Genomic DNA, 21445 nt, shown 5'->3' with positions numbered 1-21445 from the left:
TATATATATATATATATATATATATATATATATATATATATATATACGTGAGAAAACAATGAGGGTTGAGGAGAAGATTCATATGTAAGCCTGTTTCCCCACATTAAATAAAAATTTTGCTTTGTTCCAGTTTTTTTTTTTTTTTTTTTTCGCAATTCTGATATTATTTTTCGCAAATCCGACTTTATTTCTCGCAATTCCAAGGTTTTTTTAGCCAACCAGGCAGACACCCACTCTGTAGTGCCAGAAAGCTTTAGACATTGAAAATTAAATTGGCTAAAATCAATAAAATTGCATGTTATCAAACTAAGTCTCTGATCCCTGGAGAGAACTTTGTCTTATACTTAGCTCTGGAGGGGTAAACAAGAACAAACAATCAAACAGAACCCAGGAACTCATTGGTTAAGATCGACTTCTGATTAGAACGTCATGAGTTTGAATCCCACCACCACTAAGCTGCCACTGCTGAGCCATTGAGCAAGTCTTTTAATCCTCAAATGCTCAGTTATATGACTGAGATAATTGTATGTCACTCTGGATAAGTGCATCTGCCAAATGTAAATGTATAAACCATGAAGCAAGAAATAGAACTATTAATGCAACAAAACAGGCACCTGTGGGCGAGAAACATTATGGAACATGAACGACACATACACAAAACAAACAAAAATGCTTGACAATGAGACATACACACATCAGAGCATAAGCAGGAGGGCAAATTGATGATAACAGAGCAGGTGTAAAAGCATAGTTATGTGTTTCAGGCCATGTGATGTGCATGATGGGTAGTGTAGTCATAATGCAGCATAAACATGGCATTGAAGTACATTATATGAACCTTCCCATACACCCCCTTTTCTACAGAATTTTTTCAGTTTTTTAAACAAGACAGCTTTGCAATATAAAATGCATTTTACGCTTAGGGTTAAACAATGCCTTATATTACATGCTATAACTGATTGAAATGATCAGTGAGATATAGAGCCAACTACACTAATAAACACATTAAAATTATTTGAGTCTACACCATATTTTCTCCAAATATAAAGTCAGCCATCAAATTAAGGCAAACTGAATTCAAATCTTGATGGTATGTAAGCACTTAACATGACTGACCCAAATAAACTACACAAAACTACAGACTAAGGTAGAAAGAAATCAGTCCAAGGCTCACTTTGCAGTGGATTTCACACCCAGAGCTTCAGTTTTGTCCTACCTAAATCAGTCCACCTCTTGATACCATTATTATAACACCACAGCTTTAGAAACCATCAATGTTATACAGAAACTCAGTATAACAGAGAGCTGCATCACAGACACATCCAATTACAGATGTGATAATGCCATTGTTACTGTATGAACGCTAGATGACCTCGGTGTCGCCAACTCAAAATCAGATTTGTTAAAGCTACAGCTTTAAGCAACTTGTACTTAACACTGTGGGCACCCACACTGCTAATTCTGAAGGCCTCGATTCCTTTGACCCTGTCGACATGTGATGGCTGAAATTTGATTGGAGAGAAACTCCAACATAAACAGACACCCAAGAGAAACACTTTGAAATGAAGAGATTTGGACTATTGAGGAAAATATAATACATATTCTTGGACAAAAATATATTAAAATATAAGTCTGTTAGTGTTTATGTCAGCAAAGAAGGTCTTGCTGTCCCTGTTGGCCAGTCACTTTTTTTGCACTTGGTTTCAGAGAAATCTAAATAAATCCACCATAATTCTGTACTTTATTAAGAGCATATAACCTGCATGACAGAAATACAACCTTATATTCATTTATTTTTTATCTCTGAAAGTGAGCTAGCATTTTATACATGCATGATTGCATAATTTGTCCTTCCACCACCAAAATAAACACAACTTCATGAACTTACAGAAACATATCTCTGCCCACACAGTGCGTGATCTAAAAAGAATTTTACATGGCATTCCAGCCTATACTTTTTGACAGTTTGAAGATTAAAACATTTCCAACACAAGGGATTTTGTTTTGTCCCTGGCTTCACAACCAAAAAGACAAACCAAAAACAAACAAAAGGAAGATAGCTGCAAGACTTGTTTTCAACCGTCCTCCATTAGAGGTTCCCCTACTTCCTGTAGGTGCCTGTATCAGATTTGCTTGATACAAAACCAATAAAAGGACCCTTTCAGCAATTACTCAACTGGTCCCATCATCTCTTAGCATACAGGGTAGACATGCTTCCAGACTCATATCTGTTCTGGCACTGATGAGTTTCATTTGATATCCAAATATCTAAGGTTCTTAAATGAGCATTTTCTTTATTAAAAAAAATCTATTTATCTCCCAAAAGAGTTTTAGATTGATGGTGGTCTGTGTCCTCATCAACCAGCATCTAAATGTATCGATTGATGGAGATCTCAAAGCACTTTGTAAGTCGCTCTGGATAAGGGCATCAGCCAAATGTCATAAATGTGAATGTAATCAATAAAAAGTTGAACAGAAAAACAGGCAAAATATCAGCTGATCAGCAGACAGATTTAATGACGTTAGACAGAACTCAATAAACAATCAGACAGGCTTAATACCCGGAAAAGCTTACACAAACAAACATCTCAGTATCATCATTGATGAAATGTTAGCAGAGAGTTTTTTGCATAGATTTAATTAATGTCTGGGATATTTATGGGGATTGTGCTAATTGGGAACAGGTGGTTTTAATTAGAAGTCTGTGGTGGGGATGTGGAAGGATGCAGCAAATAGTGATGGTCATGTGACTGGGTGTATCATTTCATGTTTACTGAGGATTATATGAAAATTGTTAATTTTTTTTTATGAAGCAGACATGACTTTCCGGTCTCTAGGTTAACTTAAAATGCAATAGGTTTCACAATAATATGTGTAAAAATGCTATTGTCAAAAAAAAAATCCTGTTTCTCATATATACTATGCATGTAGGTTGACACAAATTTGTTGCAACCACCAACACTCCTGTTTTTCTCCCTCTCGTTCCCCTCTGCCTATCACACCCCATCAATCTCCTAGCCTAAAGCTTGCAGATCCTCAATCTGCAGAACAGGAGATAGCACGGAGGTTAACAAACACCTCTGGGTGAAACAGCACATACAGCAGAGGGCCTCAATCCTAAATTATTCAGCCTGTCAACATCACTGAACACGAGTGATGCTTCTCTGGCGCCGACTGTCCTCTTGGATCAAAGCCTTGGAGAAAAGCTGCTCAGTGCACCTTACTGCAATCTCTAAATCTCCTTAACACACACATATACACACAATCTCTCTCTCTCTCTCTCTCTCTTTCTCTCACACACACACACTCAGTCACCTGCTTTAAACATCCGCACGTCATTATCCTCTCAGGCCCTAACGCACAAATTCATTAAAGCACAAGCAGGCCTCCCATGAAGAAGCGAAAGAAGTGAAACACTTAACTTGACAGGCTGTCATTTTCCAAAGCGATCACTATATATATATATATATATATATATATATATATATATATATATATATATATATATATATATATATATATATATTTGTGAGTGTGCATTTCTTTTAGCGTGAGGCAGAGGTGGAAAAAAAAAGGTAAGTGTTTCATGTGCCTATCTTTGCTGTAGCAGATGGGTTTAGGATAATCCTCATGTTGGCGTTTGGCTTCTGGAAAGAAGACGAAGAAAAGTGACACTGGCAGCTTTAGTGTACAATCAGCATTACGTAGAAGGAAGAATAAGAAAATCCAGGCATGGGGATTGAATGAAATGGATTTTTAACCAGCCATTTAGCTAAAAGCTTTTTGGGAATCACATTTAGTTCGAAGAACTACTTGGGTGTCAATCCCAAAATGGAGGCTCCTGTTGTGTTGTAAATCCGTTATCACGTATACCTTTGTCATGCTCTAATCTCTAATACTGGCTTTAATCTGCTTTGTAGGGGTGCAAAACTTATGATATGATACTGAATTTTGAGTATCAAGGTAAAACATTTTATGTACAATATATGGACAAACGTAGTGAGACACCTGACCTTTCTTGCCATATGTGTTTCTTCTCCAAACTGTTACCACAAAGCTGGAGGCACTCAATTGTATTAGATGTCTTTGGATGTGGTATAATAAAATGTGTTCACTCGAACTCGGAAACCCAAACCTGTTCCTGCATAGTAATGGCCCTGTAGACAAAAAAGCTACATGATGATATGATTTACTTGGTTTGGACAGGATCTTGGGTGGCCTCTTATAGAGCTCTGATCTCAACCCTACTAAACACCTTTAGGATAAATTGAAACCATCAATGTACACCAGGCCTCCTCACCTTACATCAGTACCTGACTACTAACACGCTTGTGGCTGAATGAACACATGTCCACAAGCACGTTCCAAAATCTAGTGAAACATCCTTACAGAAGAGTGGATTGAATTATAAGAGCAAACTGGGACTAAATGTGGAATGTGATGCTCAAATAGTACATAACATACTTATGACCAGATGTCCTCAAAACTTTGCCAATCTAGTATGGCAATAAGACTGGCTATGCTATTGCATGGTACAAAATTCTCACTCTCCAGTGTTTTGTATTGTTTTAATGATATATAATCACACTCTTGATATCACACAAATGAGAATTGGTTCCCCTTTTGAGTCTGGCTCCTCTCATGGTTTCTTCGTCACACTATGTAATCGAGTTTTTCCTTGCAACAGTGGCCCAAGGCTAATCATCAGGGATAAACAAACATCATTCCCTTTAATTCTTAGTTTCTGTAAAGCTGCTTTGAGACAATGTACATTGTGAAAAGTGCTATAGAAATAAACTTTAACTTGAACTACAACATAGAACAAGTTGGATAAAGTCAAAATTTTGAATTATGGGCAAATCATTTTCAGGTGAAGTGGTAGCTGTCAGGATCTTCTGGGCACATGGTGCGCAACTCCTCTAGCTCAAAGCCACATTATCTTACTGGCTCCCTTGCCCCTGAGATTATTCTTGCCACCCTGCCTGCTCTGGATCCTGATCCTGATCCCGATCCTGACCCCTGTTCTGCTCTGCTTCTAGTTTGGACTCTGAACAGTTTTTTCGTTTTTTGTTTCTGCTCAGAACTAGGAAGGGCAGAGCAGAAACAAAAACACAGTCCAGAGTTGAAACCAAAAGTAGAGCAAAACAGCTCTAATTTGTAATCGCTGTTTTTGTTTTTGGACTGTTTTTGGATTTGTTGGTGTCTCGGCCTGCATTGCCCTGTTTGCCTGTGTTTTGACCCTAGACTGTTTTATTGGACTTTGTTTTTGCCTTGCCCCATTGCTCAGTTTGCCTTTTTATTAAAGCCTGTATTTTCTTACCCTCTGTCACATCCTGCATTTAGGTCCTTCCATCCAGTCTCAACTCACCTGCTTTTTTGACAGAATAATCTGGCTTTGCATCGTGTCCTGCCTCTCCCTGACAGTAGCTCAAATGTTAAGGTGTTGGGTTACTAATCAGAAGGTCAGGCGTTCAAGCCTAGGTGTCACCAAGCTGCTACTATTGGGGCCTTTGAGCAAGGCCCTTAATCCTCTGTATTATCATGGCTGACCCTGCACTCTGACCCCAGGTTGCTAACATTGCTGGGATATGCAAAGAAAAAAATTCACTGTGTTGTAAAATAGACAAGTTTAAAGCACCTTTCTTTCACCATGTACACATAAAAAAATCATAACAGTTATGATTGATGATATTAAGAATAGGATGTTGAATCAATTTGTCCAAACAAAGACAAAGAACTAAAAGCCAAAACTAAATAAACATAAGCCTGAGCAACACGAACAGGTACCAAGTGTTAAAGACAATGAGCATGGATAGACTGACAAAAGAGAACAGTGAACCATGGGTAAGTGCTAAGGATGATAAGGTTGTGGGAAACATAGATAATCCCGACGTTCATAATGGATTCATTATCATTATTCAGAAATTCATAATTATTTTTGAAATCATGGGTTACACCCTATAACCCCATGCTGTTTTTCATTTGTTAAAGGTCAGATGATGATAGCCTATTCATTCACAGAACTTTCATGTAGGGTGTTTAGAAGCAGCTCTCAAATCCAAGTACTCAGGTTTTCCCAACACATAGATATGATAATTTGAAGGCTATAATTGAGATGAGATTTGAATGCTACACTCTTTTCAAATATGCCCTGAAATCCACAAAAGGTACTTCCTTAAAACAACTACAAGAAGCCCATGCCTAAAAGCTATAAACCGCCAGTACCTCATCCCCCCCCCCCCCTTCTTTCTTGAGAAGTTAATAAAGACAAAAAAATATTGTTTTTCATGTTGCCAAGAAACTCTCCAAAGTCCTCAAGGCTTTCCCATGTGTGGAAATTTAATCCTTTATCTCCTAATGTTGCTGACACAGGTGACAACTTTTAAAAATCAGAGTAAACATCTCCTCATAGACTTTACCATTTCTCTGATTACATGGTTTTGAAAGCTCATTTTTGTGGCGCATCCCTTTGTATGTTTTTATTACAGAAACTTATATTTTATCACTTTTTTTTATTGCTGGAGTTACAGCTGCTGTGTTCACAAAATAGCTGACCTTCTGTCCAAATGGATTTTAGTATTCCAAATTTCACAAATGTCTACCTTTATGGATTTTCATTTGAAACATTTGTTATAAATGAAAGGTTTTTCACTGAAGTCCTTTGTAACTTCTCAATGCTGTTTTTTTAATGGTTTCAAAATAATGATCAACATACACACCATATACATATGTTACTGTTTTGCTTGCGTGATTTGGTGCTGCTATTTTAATGTTTAGAGTGCTTTTTTCCCCCTTGCGAGCTCTAAACATTGCTGTGTTTTGATGTGTGTGTGTGTGTGCGTGTGTTGTGAGAGAGAAAGGGAACATTATCATTGCTGCCAAAATTAAAATACGAAACTTTGGCTTGTGGTTCTTCCTACTGTGAGACATCAATTGCTTTACGGACATGTTCAATTTTTGACGTGCTGCTCTAGGCTTAAATCTGAAATGGGTAGCAGGAATCATGACTCTGTGCCTAATACATGATCATTACTCAGAAATGCTGGAGCTGTTGAACATTTTAAGAACCCTGACCGACTGAGAGAGAAAGGAAATGCTGAGCTCAGAATGATAGGTTATAGTTATTTTACCATGATGGTGGGAGAAAATGCTAGTGTTTTATACAGTACAGTGAATGTCAAGAGGTACATCCTAAAAAAACAACTTAATTTACTTATAAATTTATAATCAACTTATAATCAACTTAAACTCAAAGCGAAAAAAGTAAGAAATTGAGGTAATAAATGGAAGAAAAGGGCCCAAAAAATCCTACAATAATCTACATGCGCAATAGTTGAAATTCTTAATATAATTATAATTTAGCCTGCTGTGCAACTTCTCCCAACTCCTATATGTCAAAATGTTAAGAATTGTATATGCAACATTAAGTATTATTGGCTGTTCGATAAAAAACATTACTCATTTGCCTTATGAGTAAAGTACAACAACGGGTACTGCAACTTATTCAGAACATATTCAAGCAACACTAAGCATTAAATAACTAAGACACATAATACGCATGACCCTGAGTTTCCTGAAAATCCTAAAAAAAAGTGTAATTAAAAGAAATAATGCTTGTTTCGGACGGAGATGGAACAAAGTTGTATTGTTTTCAAAATCTTGTGGCAGGTTGTCACATACAGGAAAGGATAAAAGAAAATAACGATAAAAAAGAGACTGCATAGAAAATTCATATGGAGCTCTAAAAGTTTACCAATAAATAATTTATACAAAAAAATAACAATCTGATAAAGTGCTCATAGATAGATAGATAGATAGATAGATAGATAGATAGATAGATAGATAGATAGACAGACAGACAGACAGACAGACAGACAGACAGACAGACAGACAGACAGACAGACAGACAGACAGATAGATAGATAGATAGATAGATAGATAGATAGATAGATAGATAGATTAGTAACCCTTTAATAAAAGCTTCTATTATAAATTTCAGTTGTGCAGCACTGTGTCACTAAGTGCAAACGGTTGACAGATGCCACTGAAATTGCTTCCCCATCCCCAACCTCAGCTCACATCTCAGAGAGATCGATTACTCCTGTACGATGCAAGCAGACTTCATGAATCATATTTAGCTCAGGGGTTGTATTTGATCGCACCACAGCATTAGGACAAACGGCTCCACATTTTATCATCTTTTTTTTTTTTCCAATGATCAGCATGCGCATAATTGGTAAAGGTATAAATATAGCCATCTGAACTACAGGATGGCTTATTTATTTGAATTATTTTTTGCTAGGTGAATTTGGTAAACAGCATGACATTGGTTAAAACATTGTGCCTCCATATGAACAAATTGCCCATATCACTTAGAGATTTGACAGACTGGTGCCTGCACAGTTCATATTTTGGGATAAAGAATAAGAAAACACAAGCAAACACACTCTGTGCTTGCACCCCTAATAATATGTCAAATGGACTAGTGGAATTATTAAATTTAAAATGAACTGCCTCTATCAAACCAGATGACCTTCTTCCATTGCTCCAGAGTCCAATCTTTATGCTCCCTAGCAAATTGAAGTCTTTTTTCTTCTGATTACCCTCACTGATAAGTGTTTTTCTTAAGGCTACACAGCAATTTAGTCCCAATCCCTTGAGTTCCTTCTGCATTGTGCGTGTGAAAGTGCTCTTACTTTCAAACATATCCATGAGTTTTACTGTTGTTGTTGTTTTATGATTTGATTTCACCAAATGTTTAAGTGATTGAAGATGATGGTTCCCCACTATCCTACCAGTTTTTAATAAACAGTTCTTAATCCAACTTTAGTAGTTTCAGCAATCTTCTTAGATGTTTTCTTTGTTTGATGCATACCAATAAAATGAAATCATGAAATGTAATTTCTGAAACAGATCAACATCTTTTCCATGACCACAGGACGTGTCTTCCGATATGGTTGTTAAAGAAATGAAAAGCTACTCACTGCATCAGTTAGGGTTAAATAACTTGTTTTCAGCTGAAACATAATCATCCATGTTGTAAAATATTCAATGGGAGGCTCTTACCCACTTGTTTAAAAACCAGGTGGTGACTTTTTTTGGATGGGCAGTGTATTTTAGAGTAGTGAATGTGCAGTATAGTGTATAGTGTATAGTGTATAGTATAGTAGCACAGATTTACTGTCATCTGAAAATAACTTACCATATAGCCATTTTTGTCAAAATAGCTGTCAAGAAAAGTGATAACAGCTGTACATCGTTTAACCATGCAAAACCACATGTCCTATCCATCATGTTCATGCTTTTGTCTGCTTGACAGGACCATACAAATGTGTGAATCTTGTTTTAGAGCAGTTAAAGTTTGGTGCTTCGAGTGCAATTCTTATACTGACCACTTGATGTTCAACATGACACCTCAAGGCAAAGAACTCTCTGATGATTTGAGAATGAAAATTGTTGCTCTCCACAAAGGCTTTAAGAAGATCGGTAACACTCTAAAACTGAGATACAGTGCAGTGGCCAGGGTCATACAGCGGTTTTCCAAGAGGGGTTCCACTCAGAACAGGACTCCATAGGGTCGATCAAAGTGTAGCAGAGTGGAAGTTAGGGTGGGCAGTTTAAATGTTGGTACTATGACTGGTAAAGAGAGAGAGGTAGCTGATATGATGGAAAAGAGAAAGGTAGATATGTTGTGTGTTCAGGAGACCATTGGAAAGAGAGTAGAGCCAGGAACATTGAAGGAGGCTTTAAACTTTTCTATCATGGTGCGGACGGGAAGAGAAATGGTATAGGGGTGATCTGGAAGAAAGAGTTTAGTTAGAGTGTAGTGGAGGTGAAGAGAGTTTCTGATAGTGTGATGAACATGAAGCTGGAAGTTGAAGGGGTGATGATAAATGTCTTCAGTGCCTATGCTTCATAAGTGGGTAGTAAGATGGAGGAGAAGGAAAAATTCTGGAGTGAGTAAGATGAAGTTTGTAAGGGTACACCCAATGGACCAATGACGGAATCCACTGGTGTGGGTGAAGGTATGCTGCATGTTAGTCTTTCTTGAGCTGCTGTAAAAGATTACTAGAATGGATTGCACTTTGTTACATGAATCCAATTTTTTTTTACCTCTAATCTGACTCGAATTTATAATAAAGATTTAACTTGAATATATCTAATTCAACCTGATCACTTTATTGGTTGTATTTCTTCTTTCATTTTAATAGATTGTTCTAAACACAAAAATAATTTGAAAAATTATGTTCAAATAATCATTCATTATGGACCCAGAGTCGCTTAGAGCCTTGTGCTTGGTTAACGATACCTGCTCACGGAGGCTCATGGGCCAGTCAGAATCTTAGTCAGAGGATATAACGGTAAACTAATATTCTTTAAGTGGACCGCTCAATGCTTGCTCATTCATAAAGAATATTTGATTTAGTTACTTGGTCATAACTTGCTAAGTCAGTGAAAGTCAGAAATCAGAAGGTCCCAGACGTTGTGCTCTATGCTCCATCTGTTCATGAGCCTTCAGTTTGTACCATCCTGGTCATAGATTTGCGGTAACATCAGACTACATAATCAACTAGATATAAATGATTTCAGGAAATTTCAGAGTTAATCAAGAATTTTACATTTATTTCCCAGGCAATAATCAATAAACAAATGTCACATCTAAAACAAATAATAGAACAATCATATTTCCAATCACACTTAGACCTTTAAAATGATACCAAACATGTGGAGGTAAAAATGCATACATTCCTATAATGTAATTATTACATTATGCAAGTATGGTAGCTTGAATTTCGGGAACTTCTGTCACCTTTCCATGACCCGGTCATCTCCCCAGGAGGGACAGAGGGGGCTCAAGGATGGGTGAGCAGGCAGCTAAACAAATGGCTTTCTCTCCTCAGATTGAAGAGATCCTCTCCTCAGATTACAAAGTTTATTGTTTTGTTGCAAGGCAGTTCTCGGGGTCTGGCCTCATGAAGTTGCATAGCAGTTCTCGGGGTCTGGGATCGTAAAAGGATCTGACCATCCTTACAAAGTGGTAGAAGGTGTACCTAGGAAAGAAAGATTGTTGATTGGAGCAGACTTCAATTGCCATGTTGGTGAAGGGAACAGAGGTGATGCGGAGGTGATGGGTAGGTATGGCCTTAAGGAGAGGAATGTGGAAACGCAGATGGTGGTAGATTTTGATAAAAGGATGGAAATGGCAGTGGTAAATACTTATTTTAAGAAGACGGAGGAGCATAGGGTGACGGCAAATTAATAAATAAAAAAAATGGTGGATCTGAAGAAGGAAGACTATTGTGAGATTTAGAAAAAGGGTCAGACAGGGGCTCAGTTTTGGTGAGGAGATGCTGGTTGAATGGGTAACTACTGCAGAAGTGTTAAGGGAGACAGTTAGAAAGGTACCTGCTGTGACTTTTGGAAATAGAAAGCAAGACAAAGAGACGTGGTGGTGGTGGCATGAGGAAGTGCAGGAAAGCATAAGGAGAAAGAGGTTGGCGAAACAGAATTGGGATCGACAGAGTGTTGAGAAAAGTAGGCAGGAGTACAAGGAGATGCAGCAGCAGGTGAAAAGGGGTTTGTGGCGAAAGCAAAGGAAAAGGCATTTAAGGAGCTATATGAGACACTACTGTTGGAAGGAAGGAGAAAATAATTTATACCTGAAGGATTTTATGATTGGCCAGGCAGAGTGGCCGTGCTGGGAAGGATGGGCTACAAGTTAGAGCAATAAAGAATGGAGATGGAAATGTGTTTACTAGTGAGGAGAGTGTGTTGAGAAGATGGAGGGAGTATTTTGAGCAGCTAATGAATGAGGAAAATGAGAGTGAAAGAAGGTTGGATGAGGTGGAGATGGTGAAGCAAGAAGTGGATAGGATTAGTAAGGAGGAAGTGAGAGCAAGTATTCAGAGAATGAAGAGTGGAAAGTCAGTGAGAGGTGAGAGGATGCCTGAGGCATGAAATTGTATACAATAGAGATAATTCTTTCTATTCCTAAAAAGTATTTATAAATGTAGACTCTGATGATTGTGGCTTTTGTATAGGACTTGGTCATCTTATGATGAATGATAAAGAAGCCAATAAGCCAAGATTATATTTCATAGTTGTAGCAAGTCAGTAATTGATCGACTATATAGACAAAAGTTTGTAGACACCTGACTATAAGATTTATATGTTCTTTTGTCAATAACATATCCTCCCCATTTGCTGTTTTAATAACATCCACTTTTTTTGGAAGACGTTCCTCTAGATTTTGGAGTGTGTTTGTGGAGTTTTATGCTCATTTAGCCACAAGGGTGTTGGTAAAATCAGGTACTCTGGTAGGGAGAGGAGGCCTGGGGTGCATTCACCGTTCCAATTCATCCCGAAGGTGTTCATTTGAGTTGAGGTCAGGCCACTAAAGCAGGCCAATCAAGATCTTCCTCTCCAACTCATGTAAATCATATCTTCATGGCGCTGGCTTTGTGCACATGGTTATTGTCATGCTGAAACAGGTTTGGTCTGGGTCAAGGGAAGAATTAAATGCTAGCACATCTTAAGACATTCTATAACATTTTTTGCCTCCTACTTTGTGATTATAACTTGGGGACTTTTTCACATATGGCTGAAAAAGTCAGGTGTTCTAATACATTTGACCTTATAGTGTAAGAATCACTCAGTAGCAACAACTACAAAACATATTTGTCTGTTTACTTGTCCACACTAACACATCTTACTTTTATTTTTTAATGCATTCTTGTTTTTTTATTGAATTAAACAAGGTTAACACATAGAACCTGGATATGCGTTTGAGTCCTTGGAGGTGCTGTTTATAGTGACGAGGGAGTAAGTTACAGCTTTTAATTTTGCTTTGCAAGTACATGCCTGAGGCTTATTGCTGCATCCTACCTCCTCCAAGGATTTCACTCTGTGATGAGATTTAGTCCAAGTTTGATTGGACCAGATTACAAGTGTTGTTACAGCAGTGTCTTTAAGATGCATAATGAGAATTTCTTTATGTGTTTGGAGGAGGGGAGGAGATGAAAAAACCTGCTGACACTCTGCTTGCATTGTCATTAAGTACACTAGAACAGGGGTGTCGCTGCAGCCAGTAAGCACCATTTGTCAAAATGATCCCATAAGAACAGTAAGGAAGAGCTATAGTCAGCACAGTGTCTGTTTTACTTACAAAAATTCTCCCAGTTCAAGTTCACTACAGTTTCAAGTGTTCGTATTTGAACAAATCTAAACAAATTCAAACCCCATATGGTGACTTTACGCCACCCCATGACCTCCTTTTACACTCCTTAGCTTTGCACTCACAAATAAATAAATAAAAAGAATTTGCAACAGCATATATATATATATATTTCTTTTCATTTTAGTGGCATAGCCTGTGGAAGTTGTATAGACCTGTTGTTTTGGCTCCTAAGGTTAAAACAGCATTGTCAATGTTGGTATTCAGCTGTTTCCCGAAAGGTTTTTTTCTACACCAACTCTATGCACTGTGTCAATATATGTATGCTTTTAGAAGTCTTACTTTTCCTTGAACTTCCTTCTTTCTTACTTACAGGACAGATGTGAATGTCTTTGGAGACATCAAATAGGCATTCTCTGCTGCAATATGCTAATGTTTGCCTCAGCTAATAGAAAAATCTAACATTATATGCATTATCATGTACAATAGATACGTTTTTTACCCCTTACCCTTTAACCTGATCTTTTGTGATGCACTACTTCTGGATAGAGATCACATCAATTGGAAACCACATGCTGAGCTAAGGATAGCCCCACACGGACAGCCTAGTGATGCCTGAGATTACTGTAAATGTTAGCATTTAGAATCCATAAAAATTAAAACTTTCTTTCAGCTTCTACTGTTAGGGGTCGCCACAGCAGATCATCCACATGTTTGATTTGGCATGTTTTTACGCTGGATGCCCTTCCTAACGCAACCCTCCCCATTTATCCCGGCTTGGGACTGGCACTAAGAGTGGCTAGGGTTGGTTCCCTGACTAGGGATCAAACCCGGGCCGCAGCGGTGAGAGCGGCGCATCCTAACCACTAGACTACCAGGGACCCCTTAGAATCCAGGAAAATTATTCAATCAAATTTGTCATCCATGACCTTTTGCAACACCATATTTTTTTCTTAACAATGTCGCATTTGGTTTGATCATCAGGGACAAATTTAACATTTAAATTTCAGTTATATATCTGGATTTCTTTGACAATGGCATGACATGGTTGGTAGGTTTAGACAGGTTTAGTTTAACTATTTAAGCAACAGCTCATCTCCTGTGATTTTATTGCACAATAGTCTATAGAAGGTTCACAATAATGGGGGAAAAAGGTTAGAAAAAAAAAAGTATAAAACTTCAGTGAGTGGAATTTCTGATAGTAGAAATGACTTGGTAATAAGAAAGGTTGGAGGATAATGCTTGGTTGAGCCATCTGAAAGCATAAAAAAATTCAAATAAACACTCTTCACAGCTGTGGTGTGCTAAAAGCACAGCATGCTGAACCATGAGAAGGATCAGCAACAATAGCAGAAGACCACATTAGGTTCTACTCCTGTCAGCTGAAAACTGGAAAACGATATTATAGTCGGCACAGACTCGCTAAAACTTGACAGTTTTTACAGACTGTAAAAATATAATAATAATTATTATTATTATTTTTATTTTTTTCTTCAAAAGCAATAGGTAATGTAGCTGGTAAGTATAATACTTAAATAAATGTAAATTCATTTTAAATATAGATAAAGTGTCTATTATTTGTATTGATATTTTAGGCTATTAATTTAAATCATTAATTACTTTTTTTTTTTTTTACTTAGAGACACCTAGAAACAACATTTTTGCCCCACTTGTTTAAAAAAAGCTGTCACACTCCATCATATAGCCATGGGATTTCATTTTCCTAAATACTGCGTCACGATTAGTTTTCCTTTTTTTGCATGAAATTGCCTTCTTTTGCACTTATTGCACCCTTTAAAAGGACCTCTTTTTACAGGACTATTTGTGCACATGTTGGGCCAAACACCGACTATAGTGATTATTGTAAAACAAATTTAACTAAAAAAAAAAAAAGAGAGAGAGAGAGCAATGGTAACTTTGTGGATCTGACCTCAACCATTCTCAACATCTTTGGAATGAAGTGGATGAAGTGGAGAGAGAGAGAGAGAGAGAGAGAGAGAGAGAGAGAGAGAGAGAGAGAGAGAAAGAAAGAGAGAGACAGAAAGAGAGAGAGAGAGAGAGAGAGAGAATATATTATAAGATGCCAAAATATCAATTATAATAATAAGAAATAAAATAATTGCATAGACCTGAAAATAAAGAATAAGAAAACATATTGATGTTCACCAGTGTTCTCATTTTAGAGAGAGAGAGAGAGAGAGAGAGAGAGAGAGAGAAGAAAATGGAAAAAAAAAAGAAAGTTCTTCTATGCAAGCTCTGATCCTGAAAAGCTTCCTTTTGTCTTCTGGTCTTGTCAAAAGTTATGAGTTCTCTAGAGCATCCGTAGCCCAGCTGAGCCTCTCCATTTATCTGCACCTGCCAGAGCCTGGCAAAAGGACAAGTGAGTGTGGCGTTTAAAAAAAAAGGCAGACAAGGAACGAGAGAAAGAGGTGACTCATTGCTAGACTCTCAAAGGATCAGCCATACCTAAGGGAAGAACCGTGTTAAGACACCTTGCACACAAACACGCACATTCACTCTCTTCTTCTCACTTCACACACCAGATCCCTTTATTCAATTTCCTTGGTCCTTTGGGTTAAGTAAAAAAAAATCTATCTGTGGTTCTTTTAGTTTGTTTTTGTGGATAGTGTGTCTGCCTGATAGATGAATCTTTAATAGGGGAAGATTTATGGCATTAATTAAAAAACTTGAACCGGGATTTGAACCAGTTACACTGAATTGTCAGCGTTAATGAAATATTTGATTAAAGAAACTGATTTTGTACAGTACCTGGTTTGCATATTGGTTTGCTTCGGTCCAGTAACATTCTGAAGTGCATTATTTGGCTTATTTCAGTGCTTTGTCACATTTGATATGTTATCGCAGTACAGCTATTTCTGGAACATGCCTTATGACATGACTGCAAATTGCTGCCCAAAATAGTGAACTGTTTAATAAATAGGGCATCATTTCAAATACGTATAGAGCAGAGTCGAAGAACATGGCGAAAGAAGTCCCATCTGTAGATTGAGTGAATATGGGTTTAGGGGGTCAGCTGAGTTCATTTGTGCACCTGAGCTTTTGTGGCTTAGATTTAAAGCAGCCTGTCACAGAGGAGTATGATAAAACAGAAGAACTAGAGCATGTGTAATTAGACACACACACACACACACACACACACACACACACACACACACACACACACACACAGGGGATATAACTGGAAATGAATTATTCAGAATGAACAGCTAATGTGTTCTAAACAGATATAAAACCAGAAACAAATCGGAGGGGCGCTATCACTTTTGCCACTGTTATCTTTTTGTCTTGCTTGGCTCTGTTTATTTTGAAAGCTTTAGAAAGGTGAAACAAGGGATTGAGTCTTGGTTCATACAGTCGCGAATTGTGTGTGTGTGTGTGTGCGTCAGACGTGGGAAACAAACACAACATTCATTAACATGCAAGGGCCTGTAGTGTTCACTCATCCTTACATCACCCTGCCTGGTCAAGGTTTCAATTAGGCTACTATAAACAAATTTTTTTTTAATTGCATTCCATTGAATATCAGTCTCCTAAGTGTTACTGACTTGGAAGAATTGTAAGTGTTGAATTCACAGACGATGCTTACAGTGATGCTGTTTCCACCTGGTTGGAAGTGGTAAAGAAACAAAAAAAGAAAGACATACTACTGTATGTATCTATATGCTACATACAGTAGGTACGGTTAGTGACACCCCTAACACACAGCTAGAATTCATTTGAACAGCATTAAGTAGCATTAAAGATAAGATCGAATTTACATACCTCCTAACCCAGGTCTTTATCTTTTAATATTGTGAAGCATACTGTACAGGTGAATGACACATCCTCTCCTAGTCACATATTCTGAGTCATTTTTAAGCTGATTTCGATGTTGCCTGTTTTCGTCCTGGAGCTAATGTGTTCGAAAAGCTCCTAATGTCTCCTGAAAGGCAGAGGTCATGGTTATTTTCTGCTGTCAGATGACATTTTACACTGACCTGCCCCTGTGTGTGGGTGTAGACAAAATCGTATATACGCTTTGCTGATTTTTAACAACACCGGTTTAGCACAACCCATACATAATCTGTTCGCGAGGTATAATTATACAGAATCAACAGATTAAAAAAAAATAGAAATGCAGTGGCCGCACCTATTTAAACAATAATGGGTTATAGTGGAAAATACATATATATTAAATAAATTATGGTTCAAAATTCACAGTACATTTCGAATGTAACATGTTGTAAGACACAATATGTGCTGTGCATGTACATGTTCACTATTATCACTACTGTTTTTTATTAAATATAATATGCACTTATTACTGATAGATTATTATTCACAACTATTTCTCTCTGGAGTTTATTGTCCGGCATCGTCGTGCGTTTAAAAATCACCTGATGGAAGTTTTTTCTCCCGATGCCGTGCAGCTCAGAACACAGGTGAGGTGCGTTTTTTCGTTTCCGTTCAGAAATTTCATTGGTCTAATGTTATGGGGTTCAGTTTTTTGGCTTGAAGTTTGTGAAACCAGAAAAAACCCAGGAAAATTCATAAATTAGCCGCTTCGTTGTTTAAGCCACGGGTTCAAAATATATAGTCCGAAAAATTTGGTAGATTTGTTTAGCTGATTCTCCTACTAAACCATTTTTTCTTTTTTTAATTTGTGAGCTAATACATGTTCAAGATACTAGAACTCACCAAGTCATTTGTACATTCATTGAATTCAGATGCAGGCCGTGTCCTAGTCATGTCCTGCATGAAACAAATTCACCTCTTAATACCATCATTCTGACACCCTGGCTATAAAAACCAACTATTTTATAAAGAAAAACAGTATAACTGAGTGATGCATCACAGACTCATGCAGCGAGAATAAATGTTATTACTAAAGCAAGAAACCCAATGAACACAATTCAACAAGTCTCCTTAGACTGCAACCACAGCTGCACCGCCCACATACATCATCTCAAGCAGAAGCATCAATAAAAAAAAAATCATAAAAAGTCATAAAATAACCCATTTTTCTGTGCAATTTTGTGCATTTTTTGTGCATTAAAGTTTTCCTGGGGATTTGAAATAAAGGCAAAGTGTGTGTTTTTGTTCAATTTCTACTGGAAAGAAAACACAAAAATATAAATGGTTCATGAAAAAGCTTAAGAATTCTTTTGAACTATTAGGAACTTAAGAACTATTTTGGCTTACCTTTCCTCACAATGTCCAGCTTTTCGTGAAAAGTCTGTTTTGTACATTTCTTTGAAAGTGTTTCTGTGATTAAATTAATTTCTTCTCCTCTGTCAGCCATTGTTCAATAGAAAAACAGCTATCAAATCCACACAAATTACATTTGAGCTTGTGCATTTTGCAACAAATGTGATTTGGTAGCTCTGACTAGTGCGCTCTCTGACCATCTAATTAAAAGATGCTTGATTGGTAAACATTGACAAGATTCTCTGCCTTCTAGAGGGCATTGGAGTGACCAACTTAAAATATGGTTAAAGCAACAGCTTCAAGCAACATGGATTAGAAGCTACTAAGAGATCGTACTGTTTATAGCTGATGGCCTAATGGCAATATCAGACATGATGGCTGAAATCTGATTGGATAGACACTCCAACGTAAAATTCACTTGGTGTCACTGCTTCTTGCAGAAGCATCCTTGAGAGAAACGATATAAAATGTAAAAAATAGACTATTGTGAGAAATGTAATAAATATTCATAGACAAATTAATATTAAAATGTAAGTTAGTGATTCTGATCAGCAAAGAAGGCCCTTACAGCTCACCACTGATTGAATCATCATGAAATGTTTGCATTGAAAATGTTGCATGGAAATTTAAGGTCTAAAAAAACAGAAATCTTTTTTTTTTTTTAAGTAAAAAAAAAAAAATACCATTGCTCATGGTATCAATGTTAGACATGAGAATAATGATCAATGATTAATCATGAATAAACAATAATGATTGGCGATTGGTTGTTTGGAAACAATGGTGATCAGCAACTAGTTGTTGAGATACATTGTTAATCAAAGACTGGTTGTTAAAAAAACAGGTGATCAGGAACATGCTTGGAACATGCTTGTGCTCATGCAATTCAGTCAGGTTTCACACAATGTAGGATAGTTCCATCATAAAGAAAACCACTAAGGGGACCCGAATCCAAAAACAATAGCTGCTACCTTGGACCTTCCTACTACCTTTTGTGATAATTTGTGGGTTTTTTAAGAAAGAAAAATAATAAGAACATTTCTGTTAGAACAGTTTTATCTATATGTATTATATATTATATGTGTGCCTCATTAGTCATTTGTCACTAAGCATCTTTGTTGTCCAGATGATTCATTGCATAAATAGTAGAGCATTTATACTGCCTCCTGAATTTCCATTGAAATTCAGCTTCCACTTTTCAAAATGCAGGGCAGCCCAGAGAAAACATAACATAATACAATATCCAATTAAAATAAACAACTGTACATTTGGGGGGATGCTGCAATTTATGTCTATCACAAGCAGAGCTGGCAGACTGCATAGTGATTTGGAAGGTGTGTGTTAAATACAATACCGAGTTGAACATGTGTGTTGCACACAACTACCAACCTCACTTAGCTTGTTTAAAGTGACAGGTGAAGATGCTGATCTGGGTTTGGGGTACTTTTTAGGATGTAGTTAATGATGGTTGTTTAACTCTAGAGTCAGAATCATTTCAGTTGTAGAACTCTGTAAGCCAAGTGATTGAGCTTGGCTGTTGACAAAAATGCTTCAATGATGATTCAATGATGTGTGTTTTGTGTGTGTGTGTGTGTGTGTGTGTGTGTGTGTGTGTGTAATATTTAGTTGTAATTGTATTTATGTATTTATTCATATTTATTTTTCTTGTCAGTGCTCAAAAACACCAAAGCCTGTATTGTTAATTAAGATGCAGTTGGACATGTTCTTTGCTGTTGTTTATCCGCATTTATCTACACTAATAAAATAGCCTAAATCAGTTTTTAATCTAATTAACATTTAGTCAGAAATTATTTTTAAATACTCATAAACTAGCTAAACAGACTTGTAACAGACTTGCAGTGTTCAGGGGCATTTCTTTAACCATTTAATATTGTAGTATTAATTTTTTTTCTCATGTACAGCATTTTTATAAATTTTTTTATTTGCCTTTCTGTTGCATTTTAAATATCCCTGGACTAAGCACATCTGCCTAAATGGGAACTATATAGTTTTTTTCTCCCATGTCTTCATGCAACCCATGAAGACATAAACCTTTATCCCATACTTGTCATTCAGCACAAAATAAGAGTTATTGTATAGCTTAACAGAACAAGGTGAATAGTGAAGCAACAGTATGTTTGCTATTTAATCTTGCTCAGTAAGTGCTACAGGTACTTCTATCGTTGCTTATTCAAGCAGGACCCCTGTCCCATATATGGAAGTAAAGTACAGCACAGATTACTGCATAACATTCCTGAAATCATAAACTCTTGTTCAGATTCAGTGTTTTTTTTAAGTCATAGGTTTCCTAGTTTCCTGTTTCCCATTCCAACATGAGTTCCTTTTGTTTTGTCAGGAAATAAAACGACGGGAAAAAAAGGACGTGGTAAATCTGTGCCTTTGAATAGTTCAAACCATTCTGTAAATCTGTCAATTATTCATGAGGCAGCTGTTTCAATGACATTTCAAATTGTCTTTCAAGGACAAAGTCTAAAATCATGAATATGACAGTGTTCCAAGATAATTACACATATTGCTTTTTATGTTTGCTCATCAAGTTCAGGAAATAGATGGACCATAGTGACGTCAAGCATCAGTAAAGAAAAAGGTCGGAATAGTTTGACTTGCGTTCAAAACTAGTAAAAAGGGAAGCCGGATAGATTGATAATATATTATTCTAATATTAGTTATAATATTATAATATTAACCTGTATGAACAAAATTAAAAATTTTTTTATGAAAACCATATAAAATATTTTTATATTAATTTTCTTATATATTTTTTTACTTTAATCTCACAACATTGGCATACTCTTTCTCTCTTACTAACAAATCATGGATGCCTATAAGCCAGAGGTGTAAAGAGTACATGAAAATCATACTTGACCCAAAGATGCATTAGTCAACACCAAGACACATGTTAGTGAAAAGCTAAAAACAGTTGATTTGTGAGGTTTTATTGCCTAAACTACAAATCAAATTGTAAACCTGAAGTGCATTAACCATAAACACAACAGTTTCTTAAAAATGCCTGAATGAAACCTTCCAAAAGTTCAATTACTAAAT

At 36.8% G+C, this 21445-nt stretch overlaps 1 protein-coding gene and 1 long non-coding RNA gene across 3 annotated transcripts in view; one reads left to right on the top strand and one right to left on the bottom strand.

The window, feature by feature from the left end:
- The window catches only part of LOC124375660 (zinc finger protein 804B), a 128456-nt gene that overhangs the window by 100201 nt on the left and 6810 nt on the right, over positions 1-21445 (top strand). The window lies entirely within an intron of this gene.
- Positions 10634-21445, bottom strand: part of LOC124375661 — a 59474-nt gene continuing 48662 nt past the window's right edge. The window contains exon 3 of the long non-coding RNA XR_006923714.1: positions 10634-11051. This is a non-coding gene — a long non-coding RNA (uncharacterized LOC124375661). The remainder of the gene's footprint in view (positions 11052-21445) is intronic.

The sequence above is a fragment of the Silurus meridionalis genome, chromosome 21, assembly GCF_014805685.1.
Source record: "Silurus meridionalis isolate SWU-2019-XX chromosome 21, ASM1480568v1, whole genome shotgun sequence".
Classification (NCBI taxonomy): domain Eukaryota; kingdom Metazoa; phylum Chordata; class Actinopteri; order Siluriformes; family Siluridae; genus Silurus; species Silurus meridionalis.
This window is presented reverse-complemented; position numbering and strand designations above follow the sequence as displayed.